This window comes from Panulirus ornatus, chromosome 12 (genome assembly GCF_036320965.1).
Source record: "Panulirus ornatus isolate Po-2019 chromosome 12, ASM3632096v1, whole genome shotgun sequence".
Taxonomy (NCBI): Eukaryota; Metazoa; Arthropoda; class Malacostraca; order Decapoda; family Palinuridae; genus Panulirus; species Panulirus ornatus.
The window spans coordinates 61682863-61702583 of record NC_092235.1 but is presented as its reverse complement, the minus strand read 5'-3'; the positions used below and the strand labels follow the sequence as shown (position 1 = coordinate 61702583).

At 46.2% G+C, this 19721-nt stretch overlaps 1 long non-coding RNA gene across 1 annotated transcript in view; it reads left to right on the top strand.

The window, feature by feature from the left end:
• The window catches only part of LOC139751757 (uncharacterized), a 238112-nt gene extending 219029 nt beyond the window's left edge, over positions 1 to 19083 (top strand). The window contains exon 4 of the long non-coding RNA XR_011713415.1: positions 18721 to 19083. This is a non-coding gene — a long non-coding RNA (uncharacterized lncRNA). The remainder of the gene's footprint in view (positions 1 to 18720) is intronic.
• The last annotated feature ends 638 nt before the right edge of the window (positions 19084 to 19721 follow it).

The window sequence follows — 19721 nt, the reverse complement described above, 5'->3', positions numbered from 1 at the left end:
TGGTAAAGGCATACAAAGAGGGAGAGTCTGAAAAAAATAATATGAAGAATTTTAAAAGAGAGAGAGAGAGAGAGAGAGAGAGAGAGAGAGAGAGAGAGAGAGAGAGAGAGAGAGAGAGAGAGAGAGAGAGAGAGAGAGAGAGAGCCTGCCATGCATAAGTACCCAAGAGAGACAGCAAGACGTGCATAATTACCCCAGAAAGACAGCCAGCCGTGCATACCTACCCCAGAAAGAGACAGCCGGGCATGCACACCTACCCCAGAAAGAGACAGCCGGGCATGCACACCTACCCCAGAAAGAGACAGCCAGGCATGCGTAAGTACCCAGAGAAACAGCCAGCCATACACAACTTCCCCAGAGGGACAGCCAGCCTGCCACAACCGGCTCCACCAGGACCCATACAGAGCCAGAGAGCCACATATATATACATTCAGGCGAGAGAACAAGAAAGGCAGACACTCACCTCAAACTGACACACAGAAGAACACCTTCAAAAGCCAGACAGACAAAGGGCCAGACAGCCAGCCATCCACCCAGCCAGCCAGGCAGCCAGCCATGCACTCACTACCGCGAGACGACCCGGAGATTGAGGCCCCCATACCGACCTATGTCACGGTGATAAATTCCCGGCCCTCGTTTTTCTCCGGTACCCTCCGGACCTGTAGTCATGCTGGACTGTAAATCTCCGTCGCGATTCCTGCTGCCCCAAGTGTTCCAGAGTCCGGGAGGTGGAGGAAGAAAAGCATGTGGGGGAGGAAGGCAAGGTATGGCCAGAGGAATCCAGAGGGGCTCGAAGGAGCCTTGGAGTGTCTAGGTAGAGACCGGGCTGCCTGCCTAGAAGGAAGGGAGTGTGGTTAAAGCTTTAATAATATATGGAAAGGATTTAGACGAGCCTTGGTGAATCTGGAAAGTCCTGGAGAGTTTGAATGGCTCTAGGAGGATCTGGAAGAGTTTGGAAGAGCCTGGAAGGCTCTAAGAGGGATTGGAAGAGTCTAGGAGAGTTGGAAAAGACACCCAGGGTCTTGCTGTTATCGTAAGACTTGCCAGGGCTCTGCCTGGAACAGGCCCTTGTCCCTGGACGACCCAGGCTCACCGATGGGAAACTGGAAGAGTAACGGGAGAATTTAGAATAATCTGGGAGAATCTAGAGTCGTCCAGGAGAATCTGGAGTTTAGGAGAAGAGTGTAGGAGGGTCTGGAAAGGACCTGGAACAGTTTAGGTGAACCTAGAGATATAGGAAAGTCTGGAAGGGTTGGGCAGAACTTTGAAGAATCCTAAAGTCTGGAAAGGGTCTGGGAGAGCTTAAGAGAATCTGGGAGAGTCTGGAAGAACTTGGAAATAGCTGAAAGAGTGGGAGAGCTTTCGAAGACTTCAGGAGAGTCTGGAAGAGCGATCTGGATTTGACAAAAAAAAAAAATGAGTATCAGGAGAATCGGGTAGGGACTAGCTAGGGGGTTGAAAGTGTTTCAGAGAGTGTGGAGGAGGCTGGTAGAGTCTGCGAGAGTCAGTGAGGGAGGGGGCTGGCTGGAAGAGCGGATGAGGTAGCCGGGAGAGTGGATGAGGATGGAGGGGGGAGGATGGTGAGGACCTGAGGAGTGGGTGAGTGGACCGGGAGATCCTAAATCTTTGACCCACTCGTCCACCTCCTGGCGTGTCAGCCACACGGCTCCTCAGCCCGCTGGGCGCTTCATCCCCTCCCTTTTCTTCATTTTCTAATCCTTCGCCTTTTTTTTCATTCTCTTCCTCCTCATTAACCCCGATGATCAGTTTTATCATCTTGCCTCCAGCTATATAGACTAGGAATGCGGTAGGATACAACCACCCTCCTCCAGCAGATCACCTCGTCGAAGACCATCTGTTCCTCTGTCACTCGTCCTTCCCATGTACTGCCGCCTGCCTAGGGAGGAGGTGGCGGCGGCGATTGATATAAACGTACATCTCGGGCGTCCCATCCCTGTCGCACACTCGGACATGGAGCTACTGATGTCTCTCGTGTATCACCGCCTCTCGTCCGTCCATCGCCCGTGTCTAGCGTTGCCCATGCTGCTGGTGTCCTCGCCAGGGTTTTCTCAACTCCTCTGGGGTTCATTACATCATCCTCCAGGCTCGTTTCTCGGCCATGGCATCTAACACTGACGGAGAGAGGGAAAACAGAGGGAGGGGAAAGAGAGGGGTCGTATTATCCGTCATTGTTTTCTGTCATCCCGACGATCATGATGGTGTTTGATCACCCTAATGATGACTCACGTACGTGATGATGATGACGATGATGATGACGATGATGATGATGATGATGATGACGATGATGATGATGATGATGATGATGATGATGATGATGGTGGTGGTAACCTCGCCACACATGACACCCAGCATAGACGATCCATTGTGTTTCATGGTGTCGTCCTGTCTGCGTGGGCCCACACGAACGCCCCCGACACGGCCCAAAACCTCAGGTTCCTCTCCCCTGGAGTCGTCCTGATATCCCCCCCACACACACACACACCACAGTCCTCCCCGTAACTCTTCTCTTGGCTTCGTCTGTGTTGACATCATACACAAACACACACAAACACACGCCATTCCCCTTGTCGTTGTTATTATTTGTGTGTTACGGAGGGGAAGATTTTTACACTCGTGTTGCCCAGTCATTCAACGTTGTATATATGTGCCATGTTTTTACTCCTGTGTGTGCAAACACACACACACACACACACACACACACACACACACACACACATGGTAGATGTTATAAAGTCTACTCGTGGTTTATGAGGTTCACAGGCAGGACGATGGATCTTTTCTTACAATGATCTGCACAAGTGCATACGTTCCGATTCAGCTTTGGTCTTGAACTGCAACTCTTGGACGAGGGGTCTCATGCGACACGGGACGGTGGCGAGGTGATGCAGCAGCAGCTACGTCCTGAAATGTTGGAAGAGGTCCAGATGACGGCTGGGAAGACCAGTGTGTTGAGCACCTCCTGATGTGTGGTGGTGTAAGGAGGGACCGAACTTGATCTTGCAATGCACTTTCTGCAGCTTTTGCAGTGGCCTCTGATGTGTGGCGGGGGGAGGAGGAAGACCACGCGGGGGAAGGTAGAGGTCGGTTTCGGGAAGAGCGCAAGTTGTGTGCGTGTCTTACGACTTCAGCTGCAGGGAGTCCAAGTGTCTGGAGTCTACGGGAAATGGGCAGACGAGAGCTGGAGGATTGGTTAGTGGCGTTTGATGGCTACCCCGCCTGAGGTGAGTTCATTGTCCAGAGTGACACACCGGGAAGCATGATGGCCTGAGGAGCTTTGAGGAGGCTGTGGCTCCAGGGAGCGAGTACGGAGGGCGGGATATGGCAGGATGCGAGGCTGATATGCATGACCACCGTCTTGGTTTGATTGAGGGTGACGTAGCGACCTGGCGGTGATCCAGGCCTGGGGTTGGGGGGGTGTTAAGGATGTGCCGGAGTGCCTCCCACGTCGCGCCCACGTACTCCCACTGAGCTGACGTATCCTGCAGGGCGCGTCGTGCTGACGTGTGTGTGTGTGTGTGTGTGTGTGTGTGTGTAGGCGCCTCCACCCCACCCCACCCTCCGCCACATTCACCATCACTACCACTTGCCACCATCTATCAACCCCCCACCTCTTCCCCATCCCATCATCCCTTCCCCCCCTCCCCCCTCATGAATCTCTGCGCAGTGTAGCCAATAACGGTGGTGGGCGTCATTATATATATCCTCCCCCCACCACCACACCCTCCACTGTAGCCACCACCCTTCCTATCATCGCCAACCACACAGGTCCTCTCTCCTCTCCCTCTCGACCCCCCTACTGTCTTACCACTACATATACATCCCCTTACCACACAGTAGTACCACGGCACAAACCTCCCGCGCCCCGCCCGCGCCCCCTCTGTACCCACGCCTCGCACCACAAGACAAGAGAAGGGAGACAAAACCCCCCCAAAAAAAAATTCCTCCTCCCCAACATCTTCTCCCTGAGTGAGGCATGTGCCCTTGTGGTTCCCCGGGTCCGGCCTGGCCTGGCCTGGCCTGGCTCTCCTATCTTGGCACCGTCCCCTACACCCACCAAACCAGCCCGACCCCCTCCTCCAGCCAGCCCCCACCTCTCTCTCTCTCCCCCAGACTTGGCCCCTAGCCGCGAAACCAGACTGGCGGAGAGCATCAGGAGACCCGGGGTTCGAGCCCGACACAAAAGGATCCAATATCAATTGTGCGCCGCGAGTTAAGACGGACTTGTCCGCTTTCCTCCAGACTGATCCTACACTTCCGCCTCCCCCCTTCCCCCACAACACCCTTGAGGCGACCGCACAGGATACTGCTGTGGCTCCTGCCGGGCCTGGCAGACTAGTATATGCTGTGGAGGTGCCCGTGGCTTCCTGCGTGTGGCTCTTGCTGTGGCTGGCGGACTAGTATGTGCTGTGGAGGTGCCCGTGGCTTCCTACGCGTGGCTCTTGCTGTGACTGGCAGACTCGTGTATATATATATATATATATATATATATATATATATATATATATATATATATATATATATATATATATATATATATATCGTACCGATGCTACTACGGGCCGAGAGGCGTTGCGCTACGAGAGGATCCCCCAAGAAATACGCCATCGGGGTCTGTCATCAACATTATACATCGCCTCCAGCACGTACGGACTCCATGATAGGAACTGCTCACCTTGACGGTGTAAACACCATCCCATCTTTCGGGTTCAATCGCCACTGTCTCAGCGTTACTTTCTGCTCCTGTTTCCACACGGAGCCGTGTGAACGGTGTTCAGTCCTTCTGTGTTTGGCTCCTACTGTGGTTCACCTCGGCGGATTCTTATAAAGTGTTGAATTCAGAGGGTCATCCGGATGGTTCTGGCGAATGCGGTGAGGTACAGAAACGCTAAAGGGAGCAAGAGGGTAAAACGTGTGATAGATCGTAAACGTCAAACCTACGATGTTTAAAACGACCAGAGATAAACTGCTTGATCTCCTTGGAGTATCAGCTGAGTGAGGGGGGGGGGGGGGTTCCCAAGGCCGCTAAAGGTCAAGTCACAACGCGACAGACCGTAAATTCGTTGACACTTTCGTTGTTATCATTCACTGTAACATCGCATATCCGCTCCCCTCACCAGGCCAGCCGCCTGGGCTGAAAATTCACGACAAGTTCGATTTTCTCAGCGCGTGATCATTGGAATTTGCTGTAAGTGTCATACGTGTTCTATTCATTGTTATCAATGTCTGTGTTCTATATACGTGTATCTTTTGTACGTCTGTATGTGTATATATGTGTGTATGTAAAAGCTTTGTACAGCTTCATTGGTACGTGTTTATCCATATTTGCGTGACCATGTTGGTGTATGTTTATGTTAAAAAAAAAAAAGGGAGTCCGTGTGTGATTTTATTACCGTAATTGTGTCTTTCTTCAGGCTCTTCAGACATATCGGTATTTTTCTGTATCCAGAAAATCATCAGATTATCCACTCCATAATCGCCCTGTGTCTTTCAGCCTCGTCTCCAGGTTTAGTCAACCCGTTCCACAATTTTCAGTGGGATGTGCTTCCTCCCCTACACTCCCCCTCCCCTCCCCTCCTCACTACCGGCATAGGCGGCCCGGGGCATTTGATCTAGTATCGTAAAAATGTCGGCCTTTTATAAGTCTATATTATTAAATCTTATCAAATCGAACCTTACCAAAGAGCTGAGAGCTATAATGATGGGGAGTTCCCTTCGGCGAAATATATTAGTATACGTCTTTGGAAACGGAGAACATTTCGTTGTCATACACATGTACCAGTGTTCCAGGGTGGTGGAGAAACGAACAAGGTTATTCCGCCGATCGCCAGATGTAAATAGACACACACACAACACACACACACACACACACACACACATTTTGGTTTGGAATAATAGTAAACACACATTAATCTTCGTGATCATTAAGTGTATTATACAGTACGGTACGGTATAGCTCAAAGGAGGAGGGGGACAGACGCCCTTTCCAACCCATCCCTCATGGATACGCCCCCCTTTCCTTCCGGCGGTTGAGACGGAGGGAGAGGTGGGTGGGTGAGGTGGCGCCTTCTCCTCTGGCCAATCCTGTTTCTAAGACAGTTTATAAGACATACGAAACGGCTGACACCCCGGTAACGGACTATCAGGTCTCCTGTTATCTGTCCTTCTTAATATACTGCCACGTACCAAGGTGTACCTCCTTGGAGGCGGAGATGAGGGAAAATCTGGTGGATGAGGAGTGCTGGATGAGAGAGAGAGAAGAGAGAGAGAGAGAGAGAGAGAGAGAGAGAGAGAGAGAGAGAGAGAGAGAGAGAGAGAGAGAGAGAGAGTCAGCAGTCCTTGATCCTCCCTCAAGTTACGACATCACTTAGGAAAAAGAATTTTCTGATAAGAACGAAGGAAGGTGGTGAGAATTTGAAATGAGGAGGTGGGGAAAAAAAAAGAAACGGAAAGGGGAAGGGGGGGGGGCGTTGTTAGTGAGAGCCGGACTTAAGAAATGGTAGATCAAAAGAACGTGTGTAGGTAAGAGGAAGGAAATGGTGCAAGAAAATGGGAGAGCGAGAGGTGAACAAGCAGTAGGGGAAACTTGAAAGGAAATCTCAGTTAAACGGAACGAGAGAGAGAGAGAGAGAGAGAGAGAGAGAGAGAGAGAGAGAGAGAGAGAGAGAGAGAGAGAGAGAGAGAGAGAGAGAGAGAGAGAGAGAGAGAGAGACAGACAGAGAGTAGAGAGAACATTTCAAGAGAAGATAAGTTTGATACACTAGGGCGAGAGAGATTCAACAGGTCACTGATGGACGAAGTGTCGAAACCAGCGAGACGTGACCTGAACGAGGTACACACACACACACACACACACACACACACACACACGAGAGAGAGAGAGAGAGAAAGAGACACGTGAGGAGAGGCGATGGTGTACTGCAGCCGAGGTGCAAGGACGCGCTAGCCAGGGACGGTGAGAGGGGGCGACACTGGAGATAATAGAGGCGGGAGGGATAGGGTGTTGAGAACGACGAGCGACGGAGGGGAAAGCAATGGAAGTGACTGTAAGTAGCGGGAAAGGGTAGGTGGTGTGTGTGTGTGTGTGTGTGTGTGTGAGGACGGGTGGAGCCGGGATGAGTGTGAGCCTGGCTAGCTGGCTGGTTGGCTGGCTGGCTGGCTGGCTGGCTGGCTAGCTGGCTGGTTGGTTGGCTGGCTGGCTGGTTGGCTATATGGCTGGCTTGGCGAGCAGGAAGGACGTCACGGGAAATATATATCTGGATGGTGGTCACGGCAGGCCATCCCTCGCCTCCAACATCATCCGGTAATCTCAGAGAAGAGGAGAGAGAGAGAGAGAGAGAGAGAGAGAGAGAGAGAGAGAGAGAGAGAGAGAGAGAGAGAGAGAGAGAGAGAGAGGTGGCTGTCTGTCTGTGTGGCGCGTCAGCACCCACGATTCTCAAAAGGCCTTTTCGACGTTCCCTCCCATCCAACACCTGGGAACTCCACCAGCCAAACCACCCCGCCCTCACCTCACCCCTCACCGGTGGGGAAGGTCAAGAGAACTTTAGGTCCATTTCGAGCCAGACTATGGGCGAATAGCAATCACCCACTGGTGGTGGTGGAGGAGGAGGGGAAATCGACCTCACGAACCCCCACTTCTCCCGCAGCTGGGAGAGTCTTGCAGACCAAAGAACCATTGCGGTATGTGCTGTTCCGGCCGCCTGCGGGCGCCCCCAGTCCGTCGTCTTCCCACCAACACACACACACACACACACACACACACACACACACCTAATGCTTTGCTGTCGAGGTAAGGCGACACCATATCTCTGTCCTTCATGCAAACGGATGCACAGTGACTTGAGAGACCGACTGAATAAACAAGAGGGTTTTATCTTTCATAACTTGACTGATGTGATATGTTTACAGTCCCTTCACCACTCCCCATAACCCTAGTCTTAACCCTCCACCACCTCCACCTTGCCCCCTTCGTCCTCTCGTATCCCACGCCAACCCCAGTCCCAACCCCCTTGACGGGGTTAGGACAATGGTTGGCGTGGTGGAGTACGAGGTTGTCAACAGATACCGAACCCCGGTGTGACGTATGTACTCCCCAGGAGGGAATGATAAGCCATCAATTCCAAGGGTCGTGCTCAAGGGTCGTACCGTCGTGCTCAAGGGTCGTACCGTCGTGCTCAAGGGTCGTACCGTCGTGCTCAAGGGTCGTACCGTCGTGCTCAAAGTCATAGGTGTGCTCAAGGGTTGTATCGTCGTGCTCAAGGGTTGTACCGTCGTGCTCAAGGGTCGTACCGTCGTGCTCAAGGACCCGTACCGTCGTGTTGGAGGGGGCCGGCCGGCGGGACACGGACCTACGTGGAACTCACTGGCCACAGCAATACTGGCCACACACACGTACCGTGAGCGTAATGAGACAGGCCAGTAAATCAAGAGACTCCCCTCCCCTCCCTACCCCCCTCCCTTCTCCTCCATCACACACACACACACACACACACACACACACACACACACACACACCGTCAGCATCACACGAATTACAATCAGCGTTCAAACAAATGCCCCTCTTTTTGCTTTTATCACAGCGTGTGTCATGTATTCCAACGTCGTGTCTCTGTTTCAGATTTCAAACATCATTAGGTATAATGTCAGCAGCGAGGACGCGCTCCTCCCCACAGTAATATTAGGTGTTTCTATGACCACGTCTCACATTTAAGATTCGTAATCATTCGTGCTTAATTGTACCGTGGAGGGAGGGAGGGAGGGAGGGAAGGAGGCAGGGATGGAGGGCTCGTCTACACTCGTGGCCATCCCCCCCCCCCCCCCGCCATCATCAACCCCCCCCCCACACACTCGCATCTCCCAGAATTATTCATAAGATTTCCCTCAAGTTCGCGCCGTTGGCCTACTGGGTTTTTAGGATGGTTCCTGTACGATACGTAGACCCATCGCCCGTTTGGCCTTCAGCCTCTTCATGCAGGACAGGGGATGTCCAGACCCCTCCATCAACAGCACCAACATAATGCCCCCTCCACAATATTCTCTTCAACAGTATATCTCCCTCTCCGTAATACCCACTTCACCATACCTCCTCCATAATATCCTATATATCATACTCCTCCACAATACCCTATATATCATACCTCCTCCACAATCCCCTATATATCATACCTCCTCCACAATACCCTATGCATAATACCTCCTCCACAATATCCTATATATCATACCTCCTCCACAATACCCTATATATCATACCTCCTCCACAATACCCTATATATCATACCTCCTCCACAATCCCCTATATATCATACCTCCTCCACAATACCCTATGCATAATACCTCCTCCACAATACCCTATATATAACACCTCCTCCACAATACCTTATGTATAATACCTCCACCACAATGCCCTCTACATATTACCTCCTCCACAATACCCTATGCATAATACCTCCTCCACAAAACCCTATATATCATACCTCCTCCACAATACCCTATATATAACACCTCCTCCAAAATACCCTATACATAAAACCTCCTCCACAATATCCTACACATAATACCTACTTCACAATATCCTATACATAACATCCCCTATACAAAACCCTGCGTATAATACCTCCTCCACCCTACCCTATACATAATACCCCCTCAACCCTACCCCTTCATAACACCTTTTCCAAAGCACCATTCCTCAGAAAACTTTCTCCCCCTGGCCTCTCTCTCTCTCTCTCTCTCTCTCTCTCTCTCTCTCTCTCTCTCTCACACACACACACACACATGCTCCCTCCTTTCATTATTCTCAGTGCAATTATACTCGTAGCGTTCCTAATTAACCCCTATTATTTGTTCCTCTTGTCTCTTTCCCTAGGAAAGTACGAAATATCGAGGTACCAAAACTTAATTGGAACTGAAACCAGCTTGAAGTAAATGTACGATTCTTTTGTTCATAATGAAAGGGTCGTGGTGCCATGCTCAATCGTTTACACACACACACACACACACACACACACACACACACACACACACACACACACACACACACACTGCGAAATCTGGTGTCTGAATTTTGTGAGTGTGTGTGTGTGTGTGTGACAGGAAAAAATATTGAGTTAATGTAAATAAATGAAAGGTGTTAAATTTTATCAAGGGAGAGAGACAGGCTGGCTGGGGTGAGTGTCTGAACTGGTGAAAAAAACCTGGAGGAAATGTGATGTTTTACAATAACTGGGAGTGGACATGGCAGCGAATGCAACCGTGGGAGCTAAAGTGGGTCATAGGGTGGGTCAGGGGGAGGCTAAGGTTCTGGGTGTACTGAGGAGTGTGTGTGTGTGTGTGTGTGTGTGTGTGTGTGTGTGTTTGTGTGTGTGTGTTTGTGTGTGTGTGTGTGTGTGTGTGTGTGTGTGTGTGTGTGTGTGTGTGTGTGTGTGTGTGTGTGGAGAGAGAGAGAGAGAGAGAGAGAGAGAGAGAGAGAGAGAGAGAGAGAGAGAGAGAGAGAGAGAGATAAATAGGTTACCGCCTATGAGGATGAAAAAAAAAAATGGGGGTTGTCTGATAGGTACAGTAGTCCCGGCGATGCATGCGAGGCGTGGATGACAGATGGATGAAGCGCGGAAGAGCGTGGATGAGCAGGAAATAAAAAAAAAAAGATATGTAGTGGGAGTAGCGTTGATCGAGCAAACAGTAGATACCCAGCCATTCAATATTGAGCTACGGAATACACATGAATAACGAGCCTATCTCACACACAAGACACAGGATCTCTGCTTCAGTTTAGTTCGGCTCCCTGTGGAGATATATAGGCTGCCCTATAGGGAGGGAGGGGGATAACAGGAGGTGAGAGATCGGTGTAGTAGTATGAAGTGTGGCAAGCTGACGCTAGGCAGGGTCGGGCGTCCACTATGATGGAACCAGTCTCACTGGGGCGTCAAGCACATCCAGGAGGGAGAGAAAGCACCGCTGCTTCGGTTGCTCTTCCCCCCACCCACCCTTTTGACACTTTCTGATTTGTATGTGAATATATTTTATTCGTTCATATAATGCATGTTATTCTGACAAATTCTTAAATTGCTTTTATTTGTGCCTTTATTCATTTAAAATTAATAAATTTTTTTGTAATTCGTATAGTTATTTTTCTCCGTATACATTATTTTTGGGGTTTTTTTTTGTATCTTGCTTCACTTCAGTCCTCATGGTACATAAATACAATCGTTCCCAGTCAAAGTCGAGCGATACAAGGATGATACGAATGCTTCGGGTAAATACAGTAATTTCACGGAAACGCCTCGAGCGTCAGAGATAATTCGGTTGGTGGAAGTATCTTAATGGTGTTAATGACAAATGCCAGTTGCTAGGCTTACAGCCACACACACCCTCCCACGTAAAATATCTCCCCCTCCCACCCGGCGAGAGGCTGGAGTGGGACGTACACCTCATGAAGTGGTATGTGGTCTTATCACCATCCATTAACGCCTGAAGGTGTTAAATGATGCCTCGGTGTGTGGATATAACCCTGCTGAGGACGGAGTTAATGACGACACACACACACCCACCCACCATCCCAACTACCTCTGGTGAGTCGACAGGCCTAACAACACCCAACCTCCACCCCACGCCCACCCACGCCCACCCCACCCGCCCAACAACACCCAACGAAAGGACACCCCCTCCCCCCTCCCCACCGTCATTCCCGGAACGACCACCCAGACTCTCATAAAAATTCCCTCGCCGGCAATTCTCAAATTCTTCGGTACGAGCGTACAGGACCCTTCCTTCCTACCGTGGGATGGCTCCGTGCATAGAGATTCTCCTCGTTCAGTTCCCCCTTCCATCGTCCCTCATTCCAATCCTCCCCAACCCAAACCCTTCCCCCCATTCAACCCATGATCTCGCTCCTCACCTCACCAGAACCACTGGGGAAATACCCCCTCCTCACCTTCAGGAAGTCATCCAACAATACCTCCTACCAAATAGGTTGAGTGGAGAGAGAGAGAGAGAGAGAGAGAGAGAGAGAGAGAGAGAGAGAGAGAGAGAGAGAGAGAGAGAGAGAGAGAGAGAGAGAGAGGGTGTGGGGGAATTTCCCCACACTTCTCATTACAGCAGACTGCACTGAATTAGTACTCTTGTTCCACTATTTACTCCATAAACTTCCCCTTTCCCTAAGTTACCAAAGGTTTTCATACTTTGCGCAAGTCCTTCAAGCGGCAATAGTTACACAAACTTTTCTTTATATTTTTCATGCTTTCAATTAAACTGCTTCTAACTCACAGCCACGAGAAATTTTTTTTTTTTTTTTACCCCTACAAGAAACAACAATTCATTCTCTGAAGTTTCCATAGTTGAACAGAGAGAGATCATCCACACTTTCGGAAACTTCGAATAACCAGACAGATTTTCACATGTGTTTTCTCTGACCCTTAAGAAACCCACAACAGTTAGAGGATTACATCCTATCTGGAAGGGTTCTTCCTTAAATCAAGCGAGTTGAGCGATGCTCTCCACACAAGTCTATAGACTACTTCATCGAATGGTTTCACCGTGTGTGAGAGAGCCACTTGATTATTTATGGTTATTGATCACACAAATAGGCTTTCATATCGGTGTCGCCTCTCTCTCTCTCTCTCTATCTATCTATCTATCTATCTATCTATCTATCTATCTATATATTATATATATATAATATATATATATATATATATATATATATATATATATATATATATATATCGTTTAATTTGTTTATGGATGGGGTGATTAAGGAGTTAAATGCAAGAGTCTTGGAGAGAGGGGCGAGTACGCAGTTTGTAGGAGACGAGAGAGCCAAGGCAGCGAGTTAGTTGTTGTTTGCTGACGATACTGCACTGATGGTAGATTCCAATGAGGATTTGCAGTTGGTGACTGAGTTTGGAAGTGTGTGTGAAAGGATACTGAGAGTAAGTGTGAATAAAAGCAAGTATATTAACTTTAACAGAGTTGTGGGAAAAGGTAGTTGCGGTGTAAGTTTGAATAAAGAAATGTTGGCGGAAAAGAAGTGATCTAGAGACCTGGGAGTGGACATGGAGGCGGAAGTGATTCATGGGGTGGGTGAGGAGGCGAAGGTTCTGGGAGCACTGAAGAATGTGTGGAGAGATCGTTTACTGGGAAGTCAAAAATGGGTATGTTTGAAGGCATAGTAGTCCCGACGTTATTATATGGATGCAAGGCATGGGCTATAGATTAGACTCTGCGGAGGAGGGGAGGTGTGTTGATAAACAATTGTATTAGGATGATAAGTGGTGTAAGGTCGTTTGATGGAGAAAGTAATGAAATGGTAAGAGAGAGGTGTGGTAATAAAGAGTGTGGTTGAGTAAGCTGAAGAGAGCGTGCTGAAATGGTCTGGACATATAAATATGATAAATGAGAAAGGTTGATTGAGAGGACTTATGTGTCGGAAGTGGAAGGAAGCAGGAGAACGAGGCCATATTGAAGATGGAAGGATGGAGTGAAAAAGATTTTGAGTGATCGGAATCTGAACATGCAGGAGGGTGAAAGGCGTGCACAGGATAGAGTGAACAGGACGTACTGTCAATGGACTGAACTAAGGCATGTAAAGCGTCAGGGATAAGCCATGGAATGGTCTTGTGGGGCCTGGATGTGGACTGGGAGCTGTGGTTTCGGTGCATTGCAGATGACAGCTAGAGAATGGATGTGAGCGGATGTGGCCTTTCTTCATCTGTTCGTGGCGCCACCTCACGAACACGTATACACCAATTTATCAACCGGGCACTGAGAGGCGAATGACCAACCGAGTCGAGCGGGAGTGCCTGCAATAGGCCCGGGTCCCTTGATTTATAGCCAGGCGCGCCGGCCAATACACCACACATGCTCGGTGTGCCTTATAACCCTACCTAGCCAGATGACGCAGATTGCCTCTCTAACCCGGAAAAACTTCCACCGACGAAATATCAATATATATATATATATATATATATATATATATATATATATATATATATATATATATATATATATTTCAGTGGCATTCCGGGCCTGAAAGGAAATACAGAAACATGGCCAGCCACGACGTGTCCTCTGTAATATATCGACATTTACAGAGGACTGGATGTGGGACGTAGGTTCGTAGCGCACACTGGAGTGATCATAGACTCGATGTTCCTCTAAATGGAGCAATGCGCTGGTAATTTCGCCTCTCCCTCCACCCATCCAGGGATAATACCCACCAATGGCCCTGAGAACTGCCCTGGTGTGTCCCCCTATGGACCCTGACCCGAGGCAATGCCGGGGATCTTCTACGATTATGAGATATATTTCTTTTTTTCCTTCTCTTTCCATTACCTTTAATAATGGAGTCATATCCATAACAATTGCACGATGAAAATTACCAATAGTCCTTAAAACACGAGAGGGGAAAAAAAAAGTGTATGGCTTCAACCATTACCTTTTACTCCAGGAGAGTACTGTAGTAATGATAATTTCTCTCCCCATTAAAAAAAGGAAAAAAAAAGATAAAGACTCGTAGAGAGAGAGAGAGAGAGAGAGAGAGAGAGAGAGAGAGAGAGAGAGAGAGAGAGAGAGAGAGAGAGGAGAGAGGAGAGAGAGAGAGGATGTATATATATATATATATATATATATATATATATATATATATATATATATATATATATATATATATATATATCAACTAATATTTCTCTCTTGTGTCTCCCCTGATGATGAGATTAATACACGAAAGTGCACTTGGGAACTTGTCGTGTTTCATTTTCCCCGTGGACTCATAGGAATATCTTGATCACGCGCAAAATTGTGATCCTTTCCAATATATATATATATATATATATATATATATATATATATATATATATATATATATATATATACAAGGAGGATTTTCAATTCTAGGGAAGGACACTATCCATTAAAGTATCATCTGGAGAGGAACCACATCCATTACCGTGGAGACCCCGCTTCCCCGGAGCCTCCCAGCTTCAAGGAAAAGGGGTGGGGTTGGGGTGAGGGGAGTGGGTGAAGAAAAAAAAAAAAAAGGGAGAGGAGACCAACACAGATTTTCCCCTAAAACGAGTTTCCCCTCCAAGGCTCCCCCACCACCTCCACCCCACCCTCTACAATGGAGCTGGTGACCGCGACGCTCTCCAATGATAGGGGATCAGGGGTACCAACTAAAATGACCCTTCTCTCTCTCTCTCTCTCTCTCTCTCTCTCTCTCTCTCTCTCTCTCTCTCTCTCTCTCTCTCTCTCTCTCTCTCTCTCACGCACGTCCATCCTCTGGAGAATATTCTGAATACCTAACATATATATATATATATATATATATATATATATATATATATACATATCATGAATACCTTAAAAAGATACATAAAGTTACTTTAAGATACGGCCAAACCTCTAGGGCCAAATCTAGAGATAGCTCAGGCCAACAGTGCATCTCTACCACAGCTGGACCATAATACATCCATGATGTCGTTCAAGACTCGAAGAGAAAAAGTTGTTTCCTATTTATCTATGACTGATTAACATTTTAGCATGTGAATCTATAGAAACCTTTCTATAGATATTTAAAAATGAATATATATATATATATATATATATATATATATATATATATATATATATATATACAAAAATCTGAAAAAAATTAAAACAATCCAATTACGGTGACCTAATGCTGAAGGGAGGGAAGGGTATGGCGGCCACGGGGGTCTGGTAACACCGGCGCGGATCCCCTCCCCCTCCCACCACCACCACCACCAGCCTTGTCGAAAGGCGGAAATAATGGTCCATAAACGTGATGGAGACTTGACAATGCCAGACGCCTCTCTTTGATTATGGCCGGAACATCTCTGTATCTCTTTTTTGTATTCTTGTTCTTGCTGTTTTGTCTATTGGTGCGCTACTTTAGAGAGAGAGAGAGAGAGAGAGAGAGAGAGAGAGAGAGAGAGAGAGAGAGAGAGAGAGAGAGAGAGAGAGAGAGAGAGAATAGAGAGAGACAGACAGAGACACACACACAGTTTACGTGGGACATGTATATGGCTGGATATGACCAACTGGAAATGTTTCGCAAATGAACCATAAAATATATATATATATATATATATATATATATATATATATATATATATATATATATATATATATATATATATATATATATATATAAACACGACAGTTGAGAAGCTTTATGCAAATATTCCAATATTCACTGGAAAAATATGCTAATGTCGAAATGTGTAAACACTGCGCATTTGATAGTCAATGAATTTTCAAATACTGAAGCTTAATATTTTCATATCCATACGGGATATATTTTCCACAAAGGAAATATTATATATATATATATATATATATATATATATATATATATATATATATATATATATATATATATATATATATGTGTGTGTGTGTGTGTGTGTGTGTGTGTGTGTGTGTAACATTAATGAAATGGCCTTGATTAAGGCATTCAGTTGCCCCTGACGTCTCAGTTAACAATAGAAAAAAATTAGTCTTTGTACTAAGTTTTGTGAAGAAACTTGAGTTACCCCTTGAAAAAAAAAAATAACAAGAATACGAAGTCCAACGCAACTCGATGAAAATTACCAACGAAATGTGACGAAAAAAAATTAATCTCACGATAATTCGTTTAAAATAAATAAATAAATAAATAAATAAAGTGTGATCTGATGCTACGGAGACGGATGGTTGAGCGGGTTCTTCTTCCAAGATGTACTGGTGGACCCGCTGGGGTACAACAGGAGTATGGCGGTAGTAAACACCCCGGGGTTGGGGGTGTGGGGAGGAGGAGAGGGGAAATATATGGTGTGAGAGAAGAGAGAGAGAGAGAGAGAGAGAGAGAGAGAGAGGTTAGGGGTGGGTGGTGGTCAGGCCGAGGTGACACGATGAACAAAGGGGTGAGTGATGTGGTCATTATCCCGACGGAGAACCGGGGCGACCTGGCGCTGCTGATGCTTCTGGTGAGGTGGTTGTGAGGTGTTCGTTCACATTCGTAGTGAGGGAGGGAAGGATGGGAGGGAAGTGGAGGGTAGGGAGGGAGATGGAGGTGGATGTAGGAGGGAGGGTTGGGTTGGGTTGGGTGACCCTGTAGCTGGGGGGAGGAGGAAGACTTCCTGTTGTTAACGATAACCAATTAAATGTCGGGTAGGGTGAGCCCAAAGTCCAGTACGGTGCACTTGCTCGACCACACCGCCTCAGTTCTTACTATTCTCGCTACCTCAAATGCGGGAACCCATCGCGGCTTTCACCAGGACCATGTCTCCGAATGACGCGTCGCCTGTCTTTGCACACAAAAACGTGTGGCTACGTCTCTACAAGCACGTGGGTGCCATTAACACCATCTACGGTAACTTTAAGTAAGGGGAAATATGTTTGTGCTCATGTAAAGAGACTCAGGATACACCCAAAGTCTACGGTAGGTGCACGGTAACTTTTACCTCACCCTGTATAATCATACATTCAGGCCGATATGCTCAAAATACTCCAGGGTCTACTCGAAGTATAAGTATCTGTGTATTACACCTATTGTATTATACGCAATGTATCACACTTGCTAAGACATGCCACGATCATACGCTGAATATAAAATTCAAGAACACATCCCATCCCATGTCAGGAAAGTATCCATCTAAATCCTTTTTTCCCATCCATTTCCCCCCTTTCTTCCTATCCCCATTCCTTCTTCATCCAGTCCTTCATCTTCCTTCCATCCACTCGCCCATCCCTCCCGCATAAGACCCCTTCTATCCCCTATCTCATCCACCCTTCCATCCTCCGTCCGTACCACCACCCCCCACACTGAGCCTATAATGTAACCTGGAATTACTGTGGAGGCGGGGAGGGAAGGGGGGGAGGTGGGGGTTGGAAGATAGTTTTTCTTGTATAAAATATGATCAAACTTCCATGGCCATATCCCCCTCGCCTGGGGGAGGCGCCACACGCCACCATATATATATATATATATATATATATATATATATATATATATATATATTCAAAGCAGATGATAGATGGCGCCAGGTTAGGTATAAGACTTCACTGGGTTTTTTTTCCTACACATTAATTCTACTGTACTTGTACGGTATCTATTTATACCTACAGCGAACTGAGATCATACGAAATACGTGTTTCTATTTTTTTTGGGGGGGGGGGAAACTTTTTTATCTGTTCCAGTGATATAAATATGTACGTTTTTCTTTATAGAAATTTATCTTTCCCAAATTTTAATATCTACAGCAAATATTATGTATGCATTTTAGTTTCTCATATATATATATATATATATATATATATATATATATATATATATATATATATATATATATATATATATATATATATATATTCCAAACTTCTGTATGTGTTTCAAAGTCATACATTTATCATTTTAACTTTAGTATCTATATCAGTTAAGTATCTTTATCAAGGATCATGTGTGAAAATTTTAAGATACCTCTGAGTTCTATATCTATATAGGCATCTTATATCTATCAAAAACTTATGTCAAAATCAAAGAGTACACCTATATCAAAATGTTTTATCTGCATAAGCCTTGATGTATCTTTCTAAATAGTTGCACGTCTATCAAAGTTTTCTAAATCAAATTTGACATAAAACAATCCTCTAAATACTTTCATATATGTACCGAATAATTCAAAAGTGTTCCTTTACTTTCAGAGTCAGCAGGAGGCGGCTGCCGAGTGGTGAGTCAACACACTGGACGAAAACTTTTGACACACTACAGCGTTTTCTTCTCAAGACTTCTCTTTCCCTATGTGACCTTACGAAAAGTACAATGACTATCATACCTGCATGACTGAAATTAGTTTTGAAATACCAATTGTCATTTAATAATAGAATCTCAGTTAAATATAAGCATTAGATAGTTAAATATGGGTGGGTCTTACCGTAGAGTGTAACGCATAACCTAACTGTGGTGTTCATGGTCCAACCCCTCACCACCCCACACCCAACCCCACCCCAGTTGAACATGACACATATATACGCTATTATGAATCATTATGATCAAGTGTGTTTAAATATTGGATTATATTTCTCATGAATGTAACGGAACTGCAAAATTTTTGCTCTGTGTTCACACACACACACACACACACACACACATATATATATATATATATATAATATATATATATATATATATATATATATATATATATATATATATATATATATATATATATATACATATATATATATATATATATATATATATATATATATATATATATATATATATATATATATATATATATATTGTTACCCAGGTCGCCTTTCCAAAGTTCTGGGTCTTGAGGTACATGTAATGTCACCTATGAAGCGCCTGTGTGTGTGTGTGTGTGTGTGTGTGTGTGTGTGTGTGTATAGCCCTACTTAACTGCTGTACGTTGGGGTTGACTGCCTTAAGAATAGGTCTAAATAAGAGGCTGTCAGGATAGGCCTAGAGCCCACAAACAACCTAAGATAATGGCCTCTTAAAGATATTACGATATGAATTACTGTGATGGACTCTCTCTCTCTCTCTCTCTCTCTCTCTCTCTCTCTCTCTCTCTCTCTCTCTCTCTCTCTCTCTCTCTCCTCCCTGTAAGCCTCTCCCTCCCTCAGGCAACAGCTTCCAGGACCGACACAAAAATCCACTCTTTCATAACGAACAATTG